This window comes from Saimiri boliviensis, chromosome 8 (genome assembly GCF_048565385.1).
Source record: "Saimiri boliviensis isolate mSaiBol1 chromosome 8, mSaiBol1.pri, whole genome shotgun sequence".
In the NCBI taxonomy this organism is placed as follows: Eukaryota; Metazoa; Chordata; class Mammalia; order Primates; family Cebidae; genus Saimiri; species Saimiri boliviensis.
The window spans coordinates 55870347-55894750 of record NC_133456.1 but is presented as its reverse complement, the minus strand read 5'-3'; the positions used below and the strand labels follow the sequence as shown (position 1 = coordinate 55894750).

The 24404-nt window shown below is 40.6% G+C and overlaps 1 protein-coding gene and 1 pseudogene across 22 annotated transcripts in view; one reads left to right on the top strand and one right to left on the bottom strand.

Moving 5' to 3' along the window:
- The window catches only part of MAGI1 (membrane associated guanylate kinase, WW and PDZ domain containing 1), a 680038-nt gene that overhangs the window by 326388 nt on the left and 329246 nt on the right, over window positions 1–24404 (top strand). The gene's annotated exons all lie outside the window — the stretch shown is intronic.
- Window positions 19698–21134, bottom strand: LOC120367184 (interleukin enhancer-binding factor 2-like; annotated as a pseudogene).

Sequence of the window (24404 nt, the reverse complement as noted above, 5' to 3'; positions counted from 1 at the left end):
TTAGTTTCTGAAAATCAGTTTCTTCATGTGTGAAATGAGAATCATTGTACCTATCTGCATTGTCTACCTTGTAGAGTATATGAGCTTCAATAGAGATAATAATGTTAATTCAAATCTAGAAACTTCTAAGTGCTTTAGAAATGTAAGGTTAATAAGTGATTCACCAAATAGTCTTCTAAACTTACCTAGTTCAAGCTTGTTTTTTCACTGATAACTTGTCTTCCTTCTATTTTGCCTTGTTATAATATTTTGCTTTTAAAAACCATTCCTAAAAAGGCTTCTGAAATATTGGGAAGTAATTCTTAGCATATTTTCAGTACTAACGAGGTAGTCTATACAAAACAACTTTCAGAAGTCAAAAACTTAGGTTTTTTGTGCCACATTTCACTATTTGCTCACCAAGTCAGCTTTTTGGAGGAGCTTTGGTTATAAGGTCACTGGTTTTGGATGCAGGATTTCTCATAACTTAATTCATGCCAGATACTTCTAGGCAAGAGAGTATCCATCTTGATTTGATTTACACGAGTTATAGTTTATGTTTTGATTAATATAGAGGCTAGTTCTGTAAGTCAATTAGAGCTACTCAAATTCTTTTCAAATTGCTTGACAAAAGCATATCTTCAAGTTTTAATCTGTCAAATGCAACATGAAATGAGCACTCTTCTCGTATTCTGATGAAGGTGATGAAATTGGGTGTCAGTGTGCTTAAAGACTTCTCTAATAGATAAGGTATGGAAAGACTGATCCAAAGTGCATCTGGTCTTACTAGAAGCTCATGTTGGCAAAGAAATTCTGTTAAGACCACTGACGCTTCCTGTTGTCTCTAATTTTATATTTTTGCTTTCCCGAAACTCACCTATGATGTTCCTAAACGAGGTTTAAATATTTTGTCCTCCAATCTTGCCCTTTCAGTGTCTCTTAAAGATGAAGAGGGACCTCTGAAGTATTAATAGAGGTGGGTGAGTCAGCTCACTTTTAATGACAGAGACTTGACAAAAGGCAGCTTCAAAGATACGTTTTCTTAAAACTTTTGAAGACTCTGTAATCCAGTGTGCTAAGCATTGGACTGGAAAAAAAAGAGATAGCGGGTTTTCATTTCTGGCATGCCACTTGACTGCCCTTGCTTTGGAGATTGGTTTAAGAAATGTGTTGAGCTACACATTTTCTCCTTGCCCCTTTTTATTACTTGGAAAAACCAAGAGACAGTGATGTGATTGCTGAGCACATTTCTGTCACCAAAAGAGAACAGCGATGTAGTGTATATACATATTCATATTTACTTGAAAATCACTGACTAGCTTTAAGCGTAATTTCTATTATGCCAAAGCCTGGCTGTGCAGGCTTGTCCCTCTTCTGAGGTCCACGTAAATTAGAACCCTTATAAAACCTCTGTTAACCCTTACAAAACCTCAGGTTTGCCCCTCTAAGGCCACAGAATTTGTGAGGCTTTGGGAGATGGGTGATAGAGTTGGAAATTACTCCTTCCTGCCTGGGTGGATTTACCATTTCTCCTTTCTCCTCATGTCCATCACCTACCCAGATGTCCTGGAATTTGGTGAAGAAGAAGAAGAAAGAAGGGAAGGGTTGATTGAGAAGAATGGCAAGGTCTCTCTGGAAGCCACCAGAGGGAATATAATGCTAGCTCTTGTCCGTTCTTTCTCTGTCCTTCCCCCTGTTTTCTTTCTCTCTTCTTACTTCCTTTGCTTTTTTCTCTCCTCCCATCCTTCTCCTCCTCTTCTCTCCCTTTCTCTTTCTCACTTCTTCATCCTTCCTTTTTTCTCTCCTCCCCACCACCAATAACCCACTTGCCCACCTGACTGTCCCTGAAAGAAATAATTGAGCACTTTCCCCCAAGTTTGAAAAGAAAAAGATATTCTGAGTTAAGTGAGGCAGTGGCATCTCCCAGCCCACCTCTGCTTCTTCATTTCTGAGGGGTCTGTCACCTCCGTCAGTGAAGTAAGCACCGGTTGCTCCTCTGAGCCTATTCTGTCTCTTTCTTCAGGCACAGAAGAGCTTCTCACTGGTAACTGTAAGAGGACAGAGGATACTTATCCGAGTGAAAGCTGACCTTCCTCTTCTCTTGGCCTTTAACCGCCATCTCTTTATTCTTTTAACAATTCAATTCCGCCAGGCGCGGTGGCTCAAGCCTGTAATCCCAGCACTTTGGGAGGCCGAGGCGGGTGGATCACGAGGTCGAGAGATCGAGACCATCCTGGTCAACACGGTGAAACCCCGTCTCTACTAAAAATACAAAACATTAGCTGGGCATGGTGGCGCGTGCCTGTAATCCCGGCTACTCAGGAGGCTGAGGCAGGAGAATTGCCTGAACCCAGGAGGTGGAGGTTGCGGTGAGCCGAGATTGCGCCATTGCACTCCAGCCTGGGTAACAAGAGCGAAACTCCGTCTCAAAAAAAAAAACAAAACAAAACAAAACAAAAAACAGAAAAAACCACAATTCAATTCCGTATTTAAATGCCACTGAGTTTTTTTTAAAAGGAGAGAAAAGCCAGGTTGGGTCCTGTCTGTAAATCATTGTGCTGTCCTGAACCTGGTTCTGTCAGGTTGATTCTAAAGGTTGTTCCTCAACTCCAGGAAGTCGGTTATACTTAGAGGGGTGATTTATAGGGGTAAATAGGACATATGTAGAACTATGTCCAATTCCATACTCTTTGAGGATGAGATGCTTTCAAATGTGCAGATAACTGAAACTTTATCCAGTAACACCTCACTCTCTCCGCCAGTTTTATATTCTTCCCACAGTTACAGCCCCAGGTTGGATTGGCATGGCCATGACTTTGGATTTTTAGCGACCTCCTAATTTTGTTGGCTTGCTTTCCTGTGGTTCACCTGTCAATACAGTTTAAAGGATTTACTGAGGAAGAAACTTGAGAGGGAGTGTGAAATCCATGGTTGGTGAAATACCTTGTTTTCTTTGTAGCTTAATAGTTGTCTTTTATCTAGGGATTCTTTTGCCATCTTTTTTTTTTTTTTTTTTTTTTTTAAAGATAGGGTCTCACTCTGTCATCCAGTTTGGTATGCAGTGACCCCATCATGGTTTACTATAGCCTAAATCTCCCAGGCTTAAATGATGCTCCCACCTCAGCCTCCCAAGTAGCTGGGTCTGCAGGCATGCACAGCCATGCCTGGCTATTTAAATTTTTTTTAAAAAAGAGACAGTGTCCTATTGTGTTGCCTGGGATGGTCTCAAACTACTGGGCTGAAACATTAGCCTGCCTTGGACTCCCAAAGTGTTGGGATTACAGGTGTGAGCCACCACGCACTTTTGCCACCTCAATTGCATAGTTTGATTCTTGACAAAGTGCTTCTATGTGGTATAGCATCAACCTTGAAACATATGAGTCATTAAATATTTAATTTGAAAGTATGAAATGGCAGATTCACTTTTTAGGTTACACTTGAGGAGCCCTGCCAGTCAGAGTTGAAGAGAAGTTGCCTACATCTATGGTTCGGTCAGACTTTGGGAATAGAAGTTTATACAACATCTACAGTAACTACGGCAAACACATTTGTGTTTGATCAACGAGCTGTCATTCCCAGAAATCTTTTGCCAAGTCTTTAGTTTATCCTACTGCCAATGCCGAGACGGTGGTTCACTTGAAATGATAAATGAAACCCACATGTGGTTTTGGTATGGACATTTTTTGTTTACATCTTGCAAGATGAAATTATAGGAGTAGGATTTAAAGCAAATTGAGCATCCTGAATAAAGGCTTTCAGTATCTTCCTCTTGCAATTAACATAATACGCTGAAACTTATTACCATGGCTAAGAGAGTCCTGTGGTCCCTGGTTCCTGTTTGCCTTTTCATTTCCATCCCATACTGTTCCCCCACCCACCCACCCATCCATTATGCTGTAGTCAACAGGAAGGCAGTGATGCTGTGAGACTTGCTTTGTCTCAGGATCTTTGCATTTCCATTTCCCCTTAACATCTTGTTCCCTTTTCCTCCCCTGCCTGGATCCTCCTCATCTTTCACTCCTCTCCAGGATATTCTGGACTTGTAACATCTCAAGCCTTCCTCTGTCCTTATTTGGCACAGCCTGTTGTGATGCTATTTGCCAGCTCATTGAGAGAGAGGACTTTGGCTCATTTTTGACAGTTTTCCATTCAGAGCACTGTGCTTGGCACCCGGAGGCACTTGGTGCACATTTGTTAAGTCAGTGAATGAAGACTGGGTAATTTCAGGGAAGGCAGAAGCTATGGTATGGCACCTTAGTCTTTCTGGAATAGTTGCTAAATATTCTGGGAGGCTTTTTTTTTAGACAGAGTTTCGCTCTTGTTACCCAGGCTGGAGTGCAATGGCGCAATCTCGGCTCACCGCAACCTCCGCCTCCTGGGTTCAGGCAATTCTCCTGCCTCAGCCTCCTGAGTAGCTGGGATTACAGGCACGCGCCACCATGCCCAGCTAATGTTTTGTATTTTTAGTAGAGACGGGGTTTCACCATGTTGACCAGGATGGTCTCGATCTCTTGACCTCGTGATCCACCCGCCTCAGCCTCCCAAAGTGCTGGGATTACAGGCTTGAGCCACCGCACCCGGCTCTGGGAGGCTTTTAAGAGTTCTGCTCAGATTTAACTCATTCATATCAACAGTTGCCATGGTTTGCTATTTCAGAGCATTTTTAAAACATAAATTTTGTTCCTGTTAGACAGAAGCATCAATTTGATAAAGATTATTGTGTTTTAAATCCCACTTGCAAAGCTAAGTACTGGCCTGTGTACCATCTACTAGTGGTTTTCCTGACAAAATGTAGCAAAAGTGCTAATATTTTCATTACATTGATTAGACAAAAAATTAATTGGAGAACTCTTTAAACAGCTCAGTTTGCTGAGCTGTCTAATAGAAAATGCTGAAAGGCATATTCTCACAAATATAGCCAGTTTGTACTTTAGAGAAGGATTTGTTACTCTTTGATTCAGAACTGGGTTTATGTCATACTACATTTCATCTACAGAAATACACTGCAGATAAGGAAATATATCTTCACCATAAGAATTTCTTTTGCCAATCAATAAGAACATCAATGTTAACACTCCATTTGATTCTCTGTTGAAAGGAAGGATTAACCCCAAACTTATACGTTAACTCCGTCGGAACAAGAGACTTAGAAATTTGTTTCATATTAGTTAGCTCAAAGTTTTATAGTCATTTGATTTTGAAATTCCCTTTCCAAACTCAGTCTTTGGAATGGGACACATTAATGTCTAATCATCTAGGGTTACGTGAAGATGTCCAAGATCTATGATAACGTAGCTTTTAAGAATTATTCAAAGCCATAAATTAGGGATTCTGCAATTGAATATGATAGTCAAGGCTCATCACCATGTGAATAAAGAAGCATTACCATCAGAGGTTGTTTAGACTGACTTGCACCTTGTACAATTTCTTTTTGTACAAATCAGCGTAAAATTCACATAACACAAACATAACCATTTTAAAGTATATAATTTAGAGAATGCTCACAGTATTGTTGGTATTGCTCCTCTTGAGGGCTTACTAAGGTACTCTGTATTTAATTAGGATCTTAGCAAATTCCAAAAGCACATCATAGCTGGCCTTGGTGTGCCACTGAATGCTAACTGCTTTGTAAAATTTTCTAGGGCAGAGAAACTACTCAGTTAAGCTAACATTCTAAAACATTAAATTACTTAAAATAGCACTTTATTATCCAAATGTAAGCTTAGAAATTGTTTTTTTTTTTCTTATTTCAAATAGACCTTGATAAGAACATAGCTTGACTTAAAACCATGAGAATGAGAGTTTTTGTAATATCTTGTGAAATTCTCTGCGTCTCTGTCCTATCTAGTATTTGTATGAAAGTAATATAAGATGAATTGTAACTGATCCTTAACCTCAGCAAAGGTCTCTAGAAATTCAGCCAGGCAGAGCCATTTTTAATTGGTTGGGGATTTGGGGAAACCACTGAGGAGTTTGTGGAGTAGTAGAAAGCCCTGTCTTGAGTCTGGAAGGAAAATAGGGATTATTGGGAAGAGTAGGTAAATATGAGAAGTGTACATCTACTGCAAAATGGGATGAGATAGGGTCTAAGGATGACTGCAAAGGAGGAGATAGATTTCGCTTGCCACTGAGGCGCATTTCTAAAGTGTTAGCTGCTTGTGCCTTTTTTAAAAAAATGAATTTTTATGTCATTATGCACTTGAATGCACAGAAATTTTCAGGAACTGATTAAAATGATTGTTGAAAAGAAAATTGAAGTGACTACCATAGCATTCCTAAATTAAAAAAAAAAAACAAAAACCCAGAAGCCCCATTGACTCTTTTTTCAAATGTACAAGTTTTTGGTGCCAAGTCAGATGAGGAAGAAAACTTTTTTTTTTTTTTTTTTTTTTTTTTTGAGACGGAGTTTCACTCTTGTTACCCAGGCTGGAGTGCAATGGTGCGATCTCGGCTCACCGCAACCTCCGGCTCCTGGGTTCAGGCAATTCTCCTGCTACAACCTCCTGAGTAGCCGGGATTACAGGCACGCGCCACCATGCCCAGCTAATGTTTTGTATTTTTAGTAGAGACGGGTTTTCACCATGTTGACCAGGATGGTCTCAATCTTTTGACCTCGTGATCCACCCGCCTCGGCCTCCCAAAGTGTTGGGATTACAGGCTTGAGCCACTGTGCCCGGTGAGGAAGAAAACTTCTCATTCAATATAATCTCTCTGGACAGAGATAAGAGGGAAACAGAAGATCGGGGGCAGGAGAAACCTGGCAAGTGGTAAAACGTCTAGAAACCCCTGAGGAAGCATGGGGAAAGGAGGCAATCTAGGACAGCCAGGCCGATTTGAGCTTCTCACTGGAAAGGGTAGATGCTCCCTCCTGGCATGGCAGCCGAGTTGACACCTGGCAGCAACTGTGTCTAAGAACATTGGAATGAGTTGAAGCTTGGAAACAAACTGCCAGTGAGGTGTCTCTTAAGGAGGACAGTGCTCTGTTCAGGGCTGGGGAAAACTAAGCCTGTTTGTGTTGGTGAACTAAAATGTAGAAGAAATGAGGTAGAACAGATAGCCAGCTGGACTTGGAGGATGTTGTGGGATGGTATTTTCCTATGAGGATTAGTAAAAGTGAATAGTGGATTAGTGATGCCCTGCCTTCTTTTCCCTCTTCTCACCCCCCTGTGCTAGGAGTTACTTCATTAACTGAGAAGCTTACGAAGCAAAGTAAGCAATGAAAAAGGTTGTTCAGGTTGTACCAGCTTCCCAAAAACTCAGCTTCCCAGAGTCCTAAGCAAGTGAATTTCTTGAAACAACTGTAAGCCCATCTGTGTCAAAGAAATCCCTAGTTAACAGTGAAGTTAACAACTCCCAGGGTTAGTGGGAGGTTAGGCAGCATTTTATTGATGTCCTCATTGCTATTACAAATCTAGAACTCATTTTCCTGAGGTTCATTTACCCAAGCAAGTTAGTACAATGGCTCCCTCCCTCCCACTCTCCCACAGGCATCCCTGTCAATGAGGCAGAGGCGTCTGGGCACACTGGGAAGCCTGTGTATATTTGGTGTCATCTAAACTATAAATTAGCCTGCCACTTTCTATCAGTGTGACCTTAGGTAAGTTTTGCTCATTTTGAGTCCGAGATGCCTGCAAGATATCCAAGTAGCAGTGTCCAAGAGGCAATTGGATATCTGGGAGGAGCTCAGGAGGAAAGGTCCTGGCTGGAAGATGCATCAGCAGAGAAAGAGTAATTGAAGCCTTGGGCTTAGATAGAATCACCTAAGGGCAGTGCATCTAATGAAATGAGAAAGGACACCTGAAATATATTTAAATAGTCTTAGACAAGTTTTTTATTGGATCTTTATTCTAATCCGGGAGAAAAGTTGTCCAGGGCAGTCTTGCTAGCATTTGAATAGGTAATTGACTGGCCAGTCATGGGTCCTCACTTACACCCTACTCCTGCATCCAGCAGATGCCCTCGTGGTGTTCATTACTCTAGCTAAACTCTCTCGACATTGGAGCAGTTGTCAGATTTGCTCATCTTCTGGTTCAGTAGTCAGGAAGCACGAATAGCAGCAAAAACCGAAAGCCAGCCACCCCCTGCCAAAACAGTAGGGAGATGTGCATCGTGCCTTGAAGGCCAAATGAGGCAGATTGTCAAGTGCAGCATGGCGCTCCTGAACGTGGAGGGTGGGCTGTCTCTCCCAGCCCATCCTCTCAGTGTCTCTGCTCCAGATTCTGCTTGCAGGTATTCTATGAAGGCAGGTACCTTCTATCATTCTCAGCAGGAGGTAGTCCTGCATCTCAGAGATCTAAGGAAGACAGTTTCTCACTACCATATGCTGAGCCCGAGCTTTTGGGAGTGGAAATAAAAAGGAGGAGCTGCTTATTTATTTGATAAGTGTGCATTAAGGCTTTAGAGATACCCTGGTTGCCAAGATGGACAAGGTCCCTGCTTTCAAGGAGTTCAGATCCTGAAGAAGATAAGTAAGTAAATAAAGTAAGTACCAGTGGTTGTAGTACATATACAGGTGGTCTGGCAGAAAATAATCAGATTATCTTCTTTAGCTAGGGGAAGGCCTCTCAGAGAAAGGGACATTAAGGCTGAGCCCTGAAGGATACAAAGGTTTGAAGAAGAGGCGAGAGCATTTAAAGAACAAGCAAAAAGGCCAAGCCGGGAGAGACATGGTAATTAATTCTAGGAAGTGAGAGGAGGCTAGCAAGACTAGTTAATAGCTTCTGGCCTGGATTCTGCATGTATATTGTAAAATTTACATCTTACTGCCATGTGTGTCACCTCTGCCATGTGAGAGATGTCTCCTGAGGTAGCATGCACATAGTTCTATGATAAATTACGACATTGACCCTAAAGGTTATGGCAGTATCCTGTTCCACTGTGGAAACTCTTTTTGCGTAATGACTACATCCAAGAGGTGGTTTGTTGTTTGTGCGTTGATTTTAAAAGAAACAGGTTGGCTAAATATCGCCTGTAACTAGGCTGAGGCCTTATAAACTGACACTTAAAAAATATATGTATATAAATTCCTCTTGACATTTGGATTTAATGCTGCTATTATAGGGGACCAGTGAGCTTGCTCGTAAACACAGGTACAGAATACTGATCAGAAACCTTCAGATTTGTCATCTCCAGTAGAGCAAATGTTCCATCCAGAGTGCTGAGCCAAGGGGGTAGATTTCCTAAGGGCCACATCCTTGGGAGAGAAAAAAAAAAAAAAAAAACAAGCGTTAAGAAATATATGCAGGCATTGTGTGGGATTTGCATATAATTTGCATAGCGCTTGATAAGCTGAAATCTGTTCTGAGAAAATGTTCAAATTAAAATTTTATCACGGCTACCAGTACAGGCATTTCTTACTATTTTCCCCTCTATTTTGTTCATTTGCTCATATTGGCTGTCTCTGATTCATATATCTTTTTGTTAGAAATGTACAGCTGTGAATCTGAGCATCAAGGAAGAAAAAAGGGAAAAATCGGAGTCCATCAGAGACCATTTCTTGGCAAATGAAGTTCTTATTTGAGCCCTTCCTAGTCACATCTTTCTCAGTTCTATAGTGAAAGTGCCTTTGTTTGGGGTCTTTTGAAAGCTCAAGGGAGCCATATGTGTGATAGGAAAAAAAAGTGAACCTTGCATTAAAAGCCACTTGGGGCTGGGTGCGGTGGCTCACACCTGTAATCCCAGCACTGTGGGAGGTTGAGGCAGGCAGATCTCTTGCGGTCAGGAGTTCGAGACTAGCCTGGCCAACATGGCAAAACCTCATCTCTATTAAAAATACAAAAATTAGCTGGGTGTGGTGGTGCATGCCCGAAATCCCAGCTACTTGGGAGGCTGAAGCAGGAGAATCACTTGAACCTGGGAGGCGAAGGTTACAGTGAGCCAAGATCGTGCCATTGCACTCTAGCCTAGGTGACAAGAGCGATACTCTGTCTCAAAAAAAAAAAAAAAAAAAATTAATAGAAAGCTACTTGGAATCATGTTTGAGCTTTTCTCTTATGAATTGTGCAATTTTAGATAATCTATTGGTACATCAATTTTTTTCATTAGTAAACTTGGAGATACATGAAAACCTCATAGAGCTATTGTGGAAATTAAATAATATGTGAATAACATTTAGTGCAGGCCAGCAAGTAATATTGGTAAACCTCTTTTTAGAAACCGCCCTTAAGCCATATTTTGGGCTTAAGTTTTGTGTCTCCACATTGGTAATGAGCCCCTTGATGGCGGCCTCAGTGTGTTAAGAAAGGTCTGTTGAATAAGTGATTTGGGGATCCCAGCCCTTCTGTTCTAAAGGATTGGAGAGGGTAAGGAATATTTTGGTGACCTGAAGAGCTGTGCTTTCTGTTATAAGTACTCACATTTGCACTTAATATTTAATTAACACATGCATCAACTTCCTTAGAAGCAATTAAAGAATCAGCTTCAGGTAAAGACGTTTGGTGAAATTTTTGATGTGAGGCTTTTAGAGATTCACGTTTTCTATCCTTTAAGGGTTTCTTATATGACGTGCTACAGTCATTTTGTAATCTGTTGATCCCTACTAATTATCAGAACTGTTACCTTAAAAAAATCACAACATTAGGATGAAATCAGATGTGGTTGTTCAGTTTTATTTATAAGTAGATTCAGGGCAGCCGTGGAATACAAAGCTTGATTTTAGGAAAATATTTACAATATTAGATCAATTCAGGTAAGATTACTATTCAAAATTATAATTTGGTTAAATGATAGTATGAAATTTGCTATTTATTTAGAGGCTATCTCAACTATCTTATAAAGAATGTCATATTTGTAATGTACAAACAAAAATATCAGAATTGTACGTAGTTAAAAGTCAGTTTCTAAAATCTCACGTTTTTCTTCAGGGGAGTAGTTTTCAAACTTGAGTGTGCTTTGGAGGGTTAGTGAAAAAGATTTCTGGGGCCCTGCCATCAGAGTTTTTGATTCAGTAGGTCTGAGGCAAGACCTAAGAATCTGTGTTTCTAGCAAGTGCTTGGGGCTTCTGATGCTGAGTCTGGGGATCACATTATGAGAACCACTGCTTTAGGGAAAATTTATAAGGGTTTGGCTTTTCCCCTATTCTTGTTTCTTTCTTATATGTATGTTATGGTGAGATTATTAATTTTTGTTAAAAATCCAAATGTGTATTTTTATTTGTTTCTTTTTTTGCCACAAATATTAGGAAATTCATTAGGAAATTCTGTTTCTGGTATCTGGCAGGAGGGAAACAAAACATGAAGCTCATGGACATGTATTTTCATGGGCAGTTAAGCTGTTCTTTAGATGAAAATGGCTTTAATCATTTTAATTATAAGTGTGGATACATTTAGTTATTCATTCAACAAATATTTACTGGGGACTCCTTATGTATCAAGTACTGTTCTGTTAGAGATGCTCCATGAATATAAAGGATAAAATTCTTCTAATGGAGTTTAGGTATAGATGGGGGCTACAAAGGGTGAATAGAAGAAACGGATTGTCAAAAAAATGTATCTCAAGTGGAAGGTGTTATAAAGAAGACTAAAGCTGGATGAAATGGCAGAAAGTGATGGAGAGAGAGGATTTCGTTACATAGAATGAGCAGGGAAGGCCTCCTTGATAAAGTGGGAATTGAATATGTACCTGCAGAAACTTATGGGAGGAGAATGTTTCTGATGGAGAAGATGCTTCTAAGATAGGCAGGAATGAGCTTACTGTATTTGAAGACTAGCAAAGATGCCAGTCAAGCTGGAACCCCTTTGGTGGGAAGGGAAATGGATGGTGACTGGCCATTGGATTTTATCTTAAGTGAAAAGAGGAGCTGTTACATGGTTTTGAGAAGTGCTGTGATAGTATCCGCCTTACCTTTGGGAGGGTCATTCTTGCTGCCTGTGGAGGGTAGCAACCAGGAAAGCATCATAGGTGATGTACGATGAGTAAAGAGTGAGTAAAGCACTCATATTGGTGGCTACACTCATGGCAGACATCACAAATCAACCACAGAGGCCTTTCCTAGTGGCCTGGATGTTGATTGGGACAACTTCTCAACACATCCTGAAGCTAGAACTGAGGGCCCTTGGAATCTGCACAGTAAATGAAATGTTTTTATTCCTTTTCCAACATTTCAAATATCTTTTCTTTTTTTTTATTTGAGACAGAATCTTGATCTGTCGCCAGGCTGGAGTGCAGTGGCACGATCTTGGCTCACTGCAACCTCTGCCTCCTGAGGAGCTGGGACTACAGGCGCCCATCACACGTCCAGCTAATTTTTTTACTTTTAGTAGAGGCAGGGTTTCACCATATTGACCAGGCTGGTCTCGAACTCCTAACTTTGTGATCTGTCCTCTTCAGCCTCCCAAAGTGCTGGGATTAGAGGCATGAGCCATCATACCCGGCCTAATTCAAGTATTAAATGGCTTTCCATTGCCTTATCTCTCCTTAAAAGAGGTCAAGGCACCTACTGTAGATTCATTCATCCTTCAACAGTACCTACTGAGCATAAAAAAATAAGTCCATGAATGAATGAACTTGATAATTTCAGATAATATGTTCTGGGAAGTAAAAGGATGTGATTAAGACCTAGAAAATAAGGAGTTGGCCCTTTCAAGAACAGGGGACGGGAAGTCTAAGCAGCGGGAGTAAGTACGAGGTCCAAGGTCCCTGCAGCTAGGAGGACTGAAGGGGAGGATATCCAGGATCACCTTCTGTTTTCCCTTGGTTCACATGTCTCCCTATTGTCTGCTTCCATAACGTGAGCTCTGCAAGTCTTAGCTCCGTGGGACAAGATGGGCAACATCTGCATTATTTAATGGGGATGATGCCTAAATCAGGCTTGAACTTTGTCCCAAGAGTCTCCCACCTAAAATACATCTCTTCTCCTATACTCATTTTTATCATTTTTGTCTTTCTTCCTTGAATTCAGTTCTTTCTGACCCTCTTTTTTCGCCTCATCAATTATCTCTATTGAAGTGAATTGTTCAGGGGAATAGAAGAGAATGGATTTCACTTGGCATTTGTATATTAATAAGATTATTAATTTGGGGACCTTCTTCCCTTTCCTGCCTGCATAATTTTTGGTAATAAATGCCCATCTAATTTACTAAATAATCCCTTGAACACGAGCAGCGTTATATACAAAAGAAATTTCACATTTTGTACCTGAATGTGGTAGTGGCTAATACATACACACAAAAAAATGCAATTCAGTAGGAAAAATAAAATATAGTGAAAACCAATTATCTCAGCCCATTCGAAGAGCCAGCCAGGTAGTGAGTAGTAATTGCAGTATTTTATTATGGGAGTCTTTGGTTGTAATTAATAGATTTCTGCCTTTTAGTACATTTGTTTTATTATCCATTAGAGGACCTTGCTTTGAGTAGTGCAGCTCAGGGGTTAGTCACATGAGCACGAGTTAGGGGGAAATATCTGGTCATGTACTGTTTGCAGCATATTGTAGCTATTTCCAGGTATGGCTGGAGATGAGCTGGAGGCTCATCTGGAATCAACTGTTGGTGCTGCCAGAACTGTCCTGATTAAGTCCTTTTTGTTCTCTGACCCCTGAGGATGGCTTATTAAGGCTTGGTTTACTCATCTGAAAAATGAAGTTAATGAAATCTTCCTTAGAAGGTTGAATCCTGGGTAGTGGTGATGAGGACAGTTCATATTTTTTTTTTTTAGCACTTAACTACCTGCCAGGCATATTCCAGAGCGCATCACTTACACCATTTCAGTCAGTCCCCGCAATAGACAGGTGGGGTAGAATCTATGCCTATAGATTAAACCATGGCATGGAAACCATGGTTTAGTGATTTGCTCAAGGCACACTGCTTAGTGCAATGTATGACATGTATTAAGTGTTTATATAAAATTAATAACCACAGCTGCTATGGCTTAGATAGAACTTTTTTTTTAGGGAGTTTGAGTACAGAAGTAGGAAGTCTGATTCTCAATGCCTCTTGTTTTCTGTTTGTTTAGTTTGTTATCTGGCTCCATTTTACAGCCCCAATTTGTATCATATTGATTTTCTGCTGATTAAAAAAAAAACTTAGCTGTTTTTATCTTTTACTCATTTTTTTTTTGGTCCTCCTTTAAGAATGTGTTCTGCACCAGGCATGGTGGTTCATGCCTGTAATCTCAGTATTTTCAGAGGCAGAGGTGGGTAGATCACCTGAGGTCAGGAGTTTGAGACCAGCTTGGCTAACATGGTGAAACCCCATCTTTACTAAAATTAAAAAATCAGCCAGCATGATGGTGTGCCCCTGTATTCCTAGCTGCTTAGGAGGCTGAGGCAGGAGAATCGCTTGAACCCATGAGATAGAGCTGGCAGTGAGCCGAGATCATGCCACTGCACTCCAGCCTGGGTCATAGAGCAAGACTCCATCTCCCCTCACCTGTCCTCCCCCCCACAAAAAGGAAGAAAAGTTCTGAATATGGATGCCCTGTCAAAATTCAAGACCGGCTGGTCTTCTTGCATCAGACCACCTTTGGTATCTCCAAAAAGGCTAACCTGTATTCCTCTTTGGTGAGAGGACAGTAGATGTTTCAAATAAGGCATTTAAGCTCCTCCAGGAAATTATGCTTGTGGACATTTCCCTCACTTCTTCAAGTTTCTAGTGTCTTTAGAATCTCACTTGGCTTTCTTAGAAACATGGCCAATTCTTTTGCTGTATTTTATGCTCCAGTTGCCTTGGAATTTAGTTGCAGGCAATGTGGACCAGGGGCCATGTAGACCAGGGGCCAGTTCCTAGCTTTGCATTTAGATGTTACATGATCTTAGGAAAGTTTTTCAACCTTTTTGAGTTTTAGCCTCTGTCTTAGTCTATTTTCTGTTGCTGTAACTGAATCCCTGAGACTGAGGAATTTATAAAGACAAGAAATTTATTATGCAGCCAGGTGCAGTGATTCATACCTGTAATCCCAGCACTTTGGAAGGCTGAGGCGGGAGGATTTCTTGAACATAGGCATTCAAGACAAATCTCGGCGACATAGGGAGACCCTATCTATATAAAAAAATTTTTAAAAAATAAAAATAAACCAGGTGTGGTAGCTCATGCCTATGGTCCCAGCTACTCAAGAGGCTGAGGTGGGAGCATCACTTAAGCCCAGGAGGTCAAGGTTGTGAGCCAGTATTGTGCCATTATAATCCAGTCTGGACAACACAGTGAGAATCTGTCTCAAGAAAAAAAAAAGAAAAAAAAAATTCTTACAATTCTGGAGGTTGGGAAGGCCAAGGTCTAGGGCCACATTTGATGAATACCTTCTTGTTTGTGAGGACTGTCTTGCAGGACAGGACATAACATGGCAAAGGGGCTCACAAGAGACAGCCAAATGGGTTTTATAACAGACTCAGTCTCGTGACAACGAATCCACTTCCTCCATAACTCACTCACTCACTCATTCATTCATTCATTCATTCATTCATGAGGACAGAGCCCTCATGACCCAATCAGTTGCCAAAAGTCCCACCTTTCAACACAGCTACACTGTGGGATAAGATTCCAATGCGTGAACTTTTGGGATACATTCAAACTAGAGCAGCCTCCTTATTGGCAAAATGGGATTGGTGGTGTTGATGATATCGATGATGGCGCTAACTATTTCACAGGGATATATGAATTGTATAAAACTATGTAGGGTGAGTCAAGGCCACCATAGTCTTTTTGTGAGGGACTCGGGGCTAGGACTTCAACATACGAGTTTGGTTGGTGGGGAGGCACAGTTTCACCCATAGCATGAGGGGAGGCTCTGTCCCCATCACCTAATACAGTTCTTAACTTAGAGTGTGTCATCAGTAAATATCTGTTAATGAATTAATTCATATGTGGAAACAGGCAAGAATGAATAAATGAATAAACGATATCTTTGTTGACCATTGAAACATTTAAAACATGGATTTATATTGCATGTTCTAACATTGAGAGTTCTCAATGATGCTTATTCCTTGAGTTCTATGTTTGACTGTACCTAAGTTAGAACATCTGATCTAGGAATGTTCAGATCACATTAAAAAAAAAAAAGTCTCATATACCTATACTTGTATACTTGATTCAGCTCAAGTAGCATTAGAGTCATGTAATTAAATCACAAATACAGAATATTTAAATTTCAACTCCGGAGTAATTAGCTCCAACTTGAATTTTGTTATGTTCTGAACTGCAGCACTTTTGATTTTGATTTAATAATGGTTATTTGGTTGCATAAAGCAGGATTTTAGCTTTTGTGAGAAGCTAATTAGGTTGGAACTGATTTAAGCATTTATTTTCCTGGAATGATCTCAGTCCTGTTAGGCATACCTTTTTCTTCTTGCTCAGACGTAAACACAAGTACCCACTGCAGTCTCAAATATAAAATTGGTAAACGTACTATGTTGCTGACAGTATAACTTCTGGAACTATATTATTTTGGGATATGCTGAGGTAGTGAGATTTAAATTTTGTTAGATTTGGAAATTCAAGGGTTTTACATTTTTCTCAATACAGCAGTCAACTAGAGAGAACAATAATAGGAATCTGTTTAAGATGGAGCTGGTGGGCCTTTGAGTTCAGTGTTCTCATGAACGTAATGTTCTGTTTCAAGTTTACACTGGCTGAAAAAAATAAAAATTATATAATATAACAGATTTCTCAGTGAAGAACATTACAAAGCCCTTAATGTGTTAAGGTATTTAGATTGGTGCAAAAGTAATTGCATTTTTTGCTATTACTTTCATACATTTTGACTTTCCAAGAGGGGGCTGTCGTCTGCAGACTTTGCCACATGTGTTTCCTCTGAAACCACTTTTCAAGGCACCACTTTTTTCTTAAGGCACCAGTGTCCTAAGGAACACTCTCAGGATGGTCACTCTGGACAGTCTAAAATTAGGTGCACATTTTGCTAGTTTGGTAAGTGGGGCATATTGATCAGAATTTCTTTTACTGCTGATAAATCATAGTACTATATCATGATATTTCATGGACATCATTCCAAATATCAATTTTTAACACAGACTATTATAGTGGTTAAAATGTTGTAGATCTAGGCTGGGCGTGGTAGCTCACACCTGTAATCTCAGCACTTTGGGAGGCTGAGGCACGGGAATCACTTGAGGTCAGGAGTTTGTGACCAGCCTGGCCAACATGGTGAAACCCCGTCACTACTTAAAAAAAAAGAGAGAAAAATACAAAAAATGAGCCAGGCAAGGTGGCATGCACCTGTAGCCCCAGCTACTCAGGAGACTGAAGCCCGAGAATCACTTGAACCCAGGAGGTGGAGGTTGTAAAGAACCAAGATTGTGACACTGCACTCCAGCCTGAGTAACAGAGTAAGACTCTGTCTCCAAGAAAAAAAAAATAAAAGTTGTATATCTAGTGCTGTTTTTCAAAATTTAGCAATTTTTTTAAAAAAGCATTTTAAAACATTTCTGTTAAGACTTTCTTTGAAAGTGTTAGAAAGCCAACTCCAACTGGCTATAGCAGTAACAGTGTAACAGTGTGTCAGGAGAGGGTTTTAAAGCTAAGAATATGTCACCAGGACTCAGCCCTTCTTTGTCTCTTGGTTTTTCTCTTCCTCTGTATTCATTTGATTCTCAGGGAATATATTGGACTGTGTAAGCAAATAGACTTCATATAGTCTACTCTACATTTGCAGTGGAAATTAAACCTTTATTTTCTATCCTTCCAACAAAGTCCCTGATTTAAATCTCATTGGGTGCTTTGGGCCCAGTGAGTCTTTTCCTTCCAACCCCTCCTATTGCTTGGTAGGCGAAGCTGGATTGTATATAGCTCTTGTGCCAAGGAGTAGAGTCAACCTCAGTGAAACAACATATGCTGAGCCGGGGAAGGGGCATGAGATACAGATCCCCAGAAGAAAATAGAGGCGCTGCAGCCAGAAGCAGCAGAAATGTAAGCCCAGCAGGTAAAAATGACAGGTATCTCATATACTTGCCCTTAGCTTGCTGGCTTGTGAAAAACCTTTTTTCCTGTGAGTTGAATTTAGAAAATTTCAGTTAATTGACCTTCTATTTAGTTAAGCTGCAGCTAATTAGGTTAGTTAGATGACTAGGTGCTGTTGGAGTGAGTAAATGGACATTTGGCACAAAATTAAAGTTAACAGGTCCTGACATTTCGCTATGGGAAGCAATTGAGAGGGAGGATTTTAAGATGACTTTAAATATTCTAGACTATGTAACTGTTACCAGATCAGGAGTGTTCCTTGTCTGTGGGCTTCTCTATCAGGCGGATGATGTGTCTTTTTTCTTGGTGTCACTGTGACCTGGCACATGGTTAATTCTGAAGGATATTTTATTGTTGTAGAACTAGGAGATTGGGGTTTTTTATTTTTGTTTACTTTGGATCACTAACTGAAATAGGGAGCAAAGGACAAAATGTATTTGGGAAAGAAGATGCCGAGTGTGAATTTGAAGGTGAAATTCATTTGAGCTACTGGTGGGACACTTTGGTAGAATTGGGCAGTTAGGAACATGGAACACAGGTCTGTTTTATTGTATCCTGGAAAAATCCAATCTTACCTTTATTTTGGTTCAAAACAAAACTTTATCTGATAAAAGCAAAGGCATATTTCCTTGTAAAAGGCAGTAAGGTGGAATGCTTTATCAAGTAAAAAGACTGTTCAAGGGAATTGCTCCTGGAACATTTATTTTCTGTTGAAGACATTGATATCTGGGTCTCAGAGGGATTATGTGTTTCCAGATGTTTCCATTTGTGAGTGTCAAGTTGCATTAGGCGCCACATTTTTTTGACCTAACATCACATTGCCTCAGGGGCAATGTGAGGACAATTTGGGGCACAAAAATCGTAGTCGAGGAAAATTTACATTTTGCTTCTCCTGCAGTCTGTTTTTCCAGAGCTACTAGGAAAAGAAAGGTACAGAGCTGGCAGTGTCGATAGTTTCATACTCACTAGTTCTGAAGTCAGTGCCTCTCTTATTTGTAACAAATATTTTTTAATGTGTTCCCTTTATTATCCTAATAGGAGATGAATAGATAATGCATCCTATTAGTATACCTAATTTAAAACATTATATAGTGACTCAACTAGTGTCTGTAGAAAATAAAAATGAAAAGAAAGTAACTTATAATAAATGATGTGTATTGCAGTTTGTGTAATACATTTCTGGGTGCAAGTTCACTAGAAGTGAGCTTCTCCTAGGGATCTTGTTAAAATGTAGATTCTGATTCGGCAGCTCCAATATGGGGGCCTGAGATTCTGCATTTCTTTCTTTTTTCCTCCCCTACTGAAAAAAACTTCTACACACTTAACAGTTCACAACATTTCAACAGCAAAGTATTAGGTAAGAGACGGATTTTCAGGAGGTGGGGATTTAGAATATTAGGAAAATATGTTGGTATCCTCTTCATTATAGATGGATAGCATAGGTCAAGCGTCCCCAAACTTTTTACAGGGGGCCAGTTCACTGTCCCTCAGACCGTTGGAGGGCCGCCACATACTGTGCCCCTCTCACTGACCACCAATGAAAGAGGTGCCCCTTCCTGAAGTGCGGCGGGGGGCCGGATAAATGGCCTCAGGGGGCCGCATGCGGCCTGTGGGCCATAGTTTGGGGATGCCTGGCATAGGTCATAGTGCCATCCATCTGTAATGAAGGAGGATACTAATATTTGATATTGGCTGCTAAGCCAATGTCAAAACCCTGTGGAATGACACTTCTGTAGAGTTTATTTCCCTTCCTGCTATCTTCTCTACCCCATGGAAATGTCTGCCACCATATAAAGCCCAGTAGCATCTAACTTAAGCTCTCTTCTTCTTCCTTGGGTAGGAAAGAGAGTGAAAGGAAGGGCACTCTTGAGTTTGCGTGCTTTCTTCTTTCTCTCCTTGAGGTAGTTCTCTGTCTTCTCCTCCTCTTCTTCTCTTTTCTTTGTCTCAAGTGGCCTCTCTAAGTCTTTTTTGAAGGTGTTACTATCACTCCATCCCAGGTAGATATTTCAGAAGCAAGATGGTTGTCATCACCCTCCTAGCCAAGGATCTTCTAAAGCTACCATTTGAGAGGATTTGGACCAGAGTCTGAGCTCTGTAGCCAACTATGTCCTACTGTCATAGGGGCATGACTGTGTGTCCTCTGAAGTTGCCACTCTCATAGAGGTCAGTGATACCCACGGACCCTGTCAGAAACAGCTCTGCAGCCAGAATCTGCAAGCAACACCTGTGTGCAATGCTTAGGGCCAAAGGCTGTCTGTTGGGATTATCACAGCATTATGACCTAGTAGGTCAGGATTTAGAGTGTGAGAGGCTCAGAGCCAGGGAATAGAACCCTCAAGTCTTTCAGTAGTCTGATGAGAACTTATATTGTGGACTGAGAAGCATTTTTCTTGAACCAGTGAGCATGTTGGATGGCTGCTAAGGCACCATGCAATACCTTGATATCCAAATGGAGTTCTGAGTCCAGTTTTGGAAGATTGGGTGGCACTGTTGTGATGGGAATCTTTACTGTACTATCAGAAGAACTGATTTCAAAGCCAGTTTCCTTGGTCAGCGTGGTCAAAACTTCAGAAGGGGCTGGGTGTGGTGGCTCACGCCTATAATCCCAACACTTTGGGAGGCCGAGGTGGGTGGATCATGAGGTCAAGAGATCGAGACCATCCTGGTCAACATGGTGAAACCCCCTCTCTACTAAAAAGTACAAAAATTAGCTGAGCATGGTGGCACGCGCTTGTAGTCCCAGCTACTCGGGAGGCTGAGGCAGGAGAACTGCTTGAACCCAGGAGGCAGAGGTTGCGGTGAACCAAGATTGCGCCATTGCACTCCAGCCTGGGTAACAAGAGCAAAACTCTGTCTCAAAAAAAAACAAAAAAAACAAAAAAAACAAACTTCAGAAGGATCCTGTGCTCTCAGGCTTCCCTCAATTTTGTTTCCCAGGGCAGCAACAGCTTCTAATGTTGGCAGAATCTTTCGTATGACCAAAGGGGCAGCTGCATTGTGGCCTGTAGCGATTGTTCTCTTTTTATAGGAGCCCATGCATCCAACTTCTTCAGTTTGCACTTCACATGTCCCTGGAGCCACAGTCGAATTGTCAATCACATTGTTTATTTTTGTTGCCAGGGGAAGGTGAGAGGCGTGCTCAGCAGAATCAGGAGCTGGGTTCTCATTTCTCTTCAGCAAAACCTCACTGAAGGAAGTTGCCTCAGATGTTGGCTTGACCCAAGGGAAAGCCATTTCACACAAATAGGAATCAAATGGGATATGTGGTACAAAGGGTCTGAACTATCCTCCTGGGTCTCTTCTGGAGCCAGAGTGTCCACCACAACAACAATCTTTGTCACTTCTCCATGGTGCCTTAAATCCCAAACAATGGAGGCCACATCAGACACCCCTCCCCACCTCCCCACTGCCCTTTTCCCTTTTACCATCTTGAGACAGAGTCTTGCTATGTTTTTCAGGCTGGTGTTAAACTCCTGGGCCCATGCAATCCTCTTGCCTCAGCCTCTCAAGGTAGCTTGTATTTCAGGTGCATGCCACCATGCCTGGAGATTCTTCATTTCTAATTAGCTCCCAAGTGATGTCAGTACTGCTGTTCCGCAACCACATTTTGAATAGCAAGACTTTTTAGGACTTAATGAAGTAATCAGATGCTTGCGCCTATACATAGAATCACGGTGAATGTTTGAGCTATAAAAGTTACTGCTACAGATGCATCAAATGGGCTACTGTAAACCAGAAATGACCTTGCTGTTGGTGATTCAATATTCCGAAATGATAAACCTTAGTAAGGTTACAAAGAAAACAAAGTAGCAGTTTCCTCTAAATTTGCATGGTTTAGCATGTGGTGTGTATTAAAACTATAAAAAACATACTGTACATTTATTTTTGTGTGAAATGAAGGAAAGTTCTTGGCCCAGATGCTTGGCATTTCCTTTACTGTCCATGGAGACAGTCAGAAGTCACGCATGCAATAGCACAATTCATTGAGAGATTCTGCCTACCAAATCTCAGTTTTGGCTTCCAGCTGCTGCCACAATCCCCTGCCTCTCTGCATTGAGAGAACATCCCTACAGATTTCCAAAGTGCCCACAGGAGAGATACCATCTATAGAGAACCTCCGAACCCAGAGGCCAATGAAGGAACAGGCCATAAGATGACTCAGAGGTGTGATATGACTGCTGCTAGTTTGTTCAAGCAAATTGTCCCATGAGCCAGGGGCCAAAGAAAATCAAGTAGAGAGCCACAGTTACTGCACAGAACATGAGCGCAGAGCCGTACAGTCTTTCTGGAGGTGTTTTCTCTGCTGTTCATTTTGTTTCCCTAGTAATTGGGGAAAAAGTTTCTATGGCCATATTTGCAGCTGACAGATTTGTTTTGCACCGTGCTGCAAGAGGGTGTTAAGTGGAGGCCTGTGAAGAATCTGAAGCAAATGGATATTATTTTGGGGGAAAAAAAAAGTGTCTAACTTCCTAGTAACCACAGACTGAATTGTGTTTTTCCAGCTTAATTTTTGTCTCTCTCAGTAGCCCTTGAGTGTCAGAGACCACTGGCATTCTTCCAGCAGTGGGAAGGCAAGAAAGCAGTTAGCAACATAATCCTCTGAAGTTCATTTGTACTTTGTAGTTTTCCTGAAAGCCTTATTTTTACCAAAACAGAAACTGATAGATGTGATCGAATGAAGATAGCAATATGTAGGGTGAGTTTTATTAGTTGAATCGAAGAATGTATTTATTTGCTACTTCTAAATTCACATGATCACCTCAGATAGTCTCTTAACTGAAAACATTTTAGTCTCCAGACAAGCAACATTCTTTGACATTGTGTGTAATTCCAAATATATATGAGATGAATTTTTCTGCTTTTGATATCAAGCATTTTTATAACATGAATATGAAATTGATATATTCATTAGAGACTGAAAAATAAATTTAAAATTTGAGGAAAAAGTTAAAATGCAAATAAGCATATGTATAATCCTACACCCAGAAATGACAACTATTAACCAGATTTTTCTTCTAATCTTTTTTTTAAATGAAGAAATATATAAGCATGTGCTCACATTTTAACAAAATTAGAATAGTGTCACTACTTTTGTATGCTGGTATTTTCACTTCTCTTATGAAGTGTGCGTCTTAATGATACTCATTTTCAGCTCTTGTTATTAATGGAAAATTTTGAGATAATTGTGGATTCATATGCAGTTTTATGAAACAATACTATGAGAACCCTTCTGCACTTAGCTTGGTTTCCTCCAGTGGTTAATTTTCTAAAACTATGGTATAATATTGCAATCAGGATATTGACTTTAATACAGCCTACCAAGTCGAACATAATGGTTCATGCCTGTAATCCTAGTACTTTGGAAGGCTGAGGCTGGTGAATTACTTGAGCCCAGGAACTTGAGACCAGCCTGAGCAACATAGCAAAATGCCATCTCTACTAAAAAATACAAAATAATAAGCCAGGTGTGGTAGTGTGCACCTATGGTCCCAAATACTTGAGACACTGAGGTCAGTGGATTGCTTGAGCTTGGGAGGTTTAGCCTGCAGTGAGATGAGATTGTATCACTGTACTCTTGCCTGGGTGACAGAGGACTCTGTCTCAAAAAACAAAAACAAAAAAAATTCTAACAAGTGTAGTCAGATTTCCCCAGTTTTGCTTATATGCATTTGTACGTAGGTATGTATTTAGATGTATGCAATTTTATCATGCATGTAGGTTCGTTTATCTACCACCGCAGTCAAGATACTGAACAGTGCCAATACCACCAAGATCCCTTTTATAGCTGCACCCATCTCTCCCCTGGCCCCTCTCAAACTCCTGACAACCACAAATCTGCCTTCAATTTCTGGAACTTGGTCATTTCAGACATTTTATATTAATGGAATATATAATTTTTATTGCCGAGTAGTATTTCATGATCTGTGTATTCCACAGTTCTACCACTTACCTATTGTTGAAGGACATCTTGGCTGATTCTAGTTTTTAGCACAGATAAAGCTGTTGTGAGCACTTGCATACAGGTGATGGCTGTAGTTCTTTTTTTTAATTTAAATTTTCCTTTTTCTGGGAAGAATGTCCAAGAGTACAATTGTTGGTTGAATATGTAGGGTTTATTTTTGTTTTTATTTGAGACAGAGTCTTTGTTGCCCTCTGGAATGCAGAAGTGTGATTATAGCTCACTGTAGCCTTAAATTTTTGGGTTCAAGCAATCCTCCTGCCTCAGCCTCCTGAGTACCTGGGATTACAGGTGTATGCCATCCATCCTGGATAATTAAAAAAAAAAAAATTTGGGGGCCGTGTATGGTGGCTGTAATTCTGCCTGTAATCCAAGGACTTTGGAGGCCAAGGCAGGCGGATCACCTGAGGTTGAGAGTTCAAGACCAGCCTGCCAGCCTGATTAACATGGTGAAATCTCATCTCAAAAAAAAAAAAAAAAAAATTTTTTTTTTTTTTTTTTTGGTATAGATGGGATCTCTCTAGTTGCCCGTGCTGGTCTCAAACTCCTGGGCTCAAGCA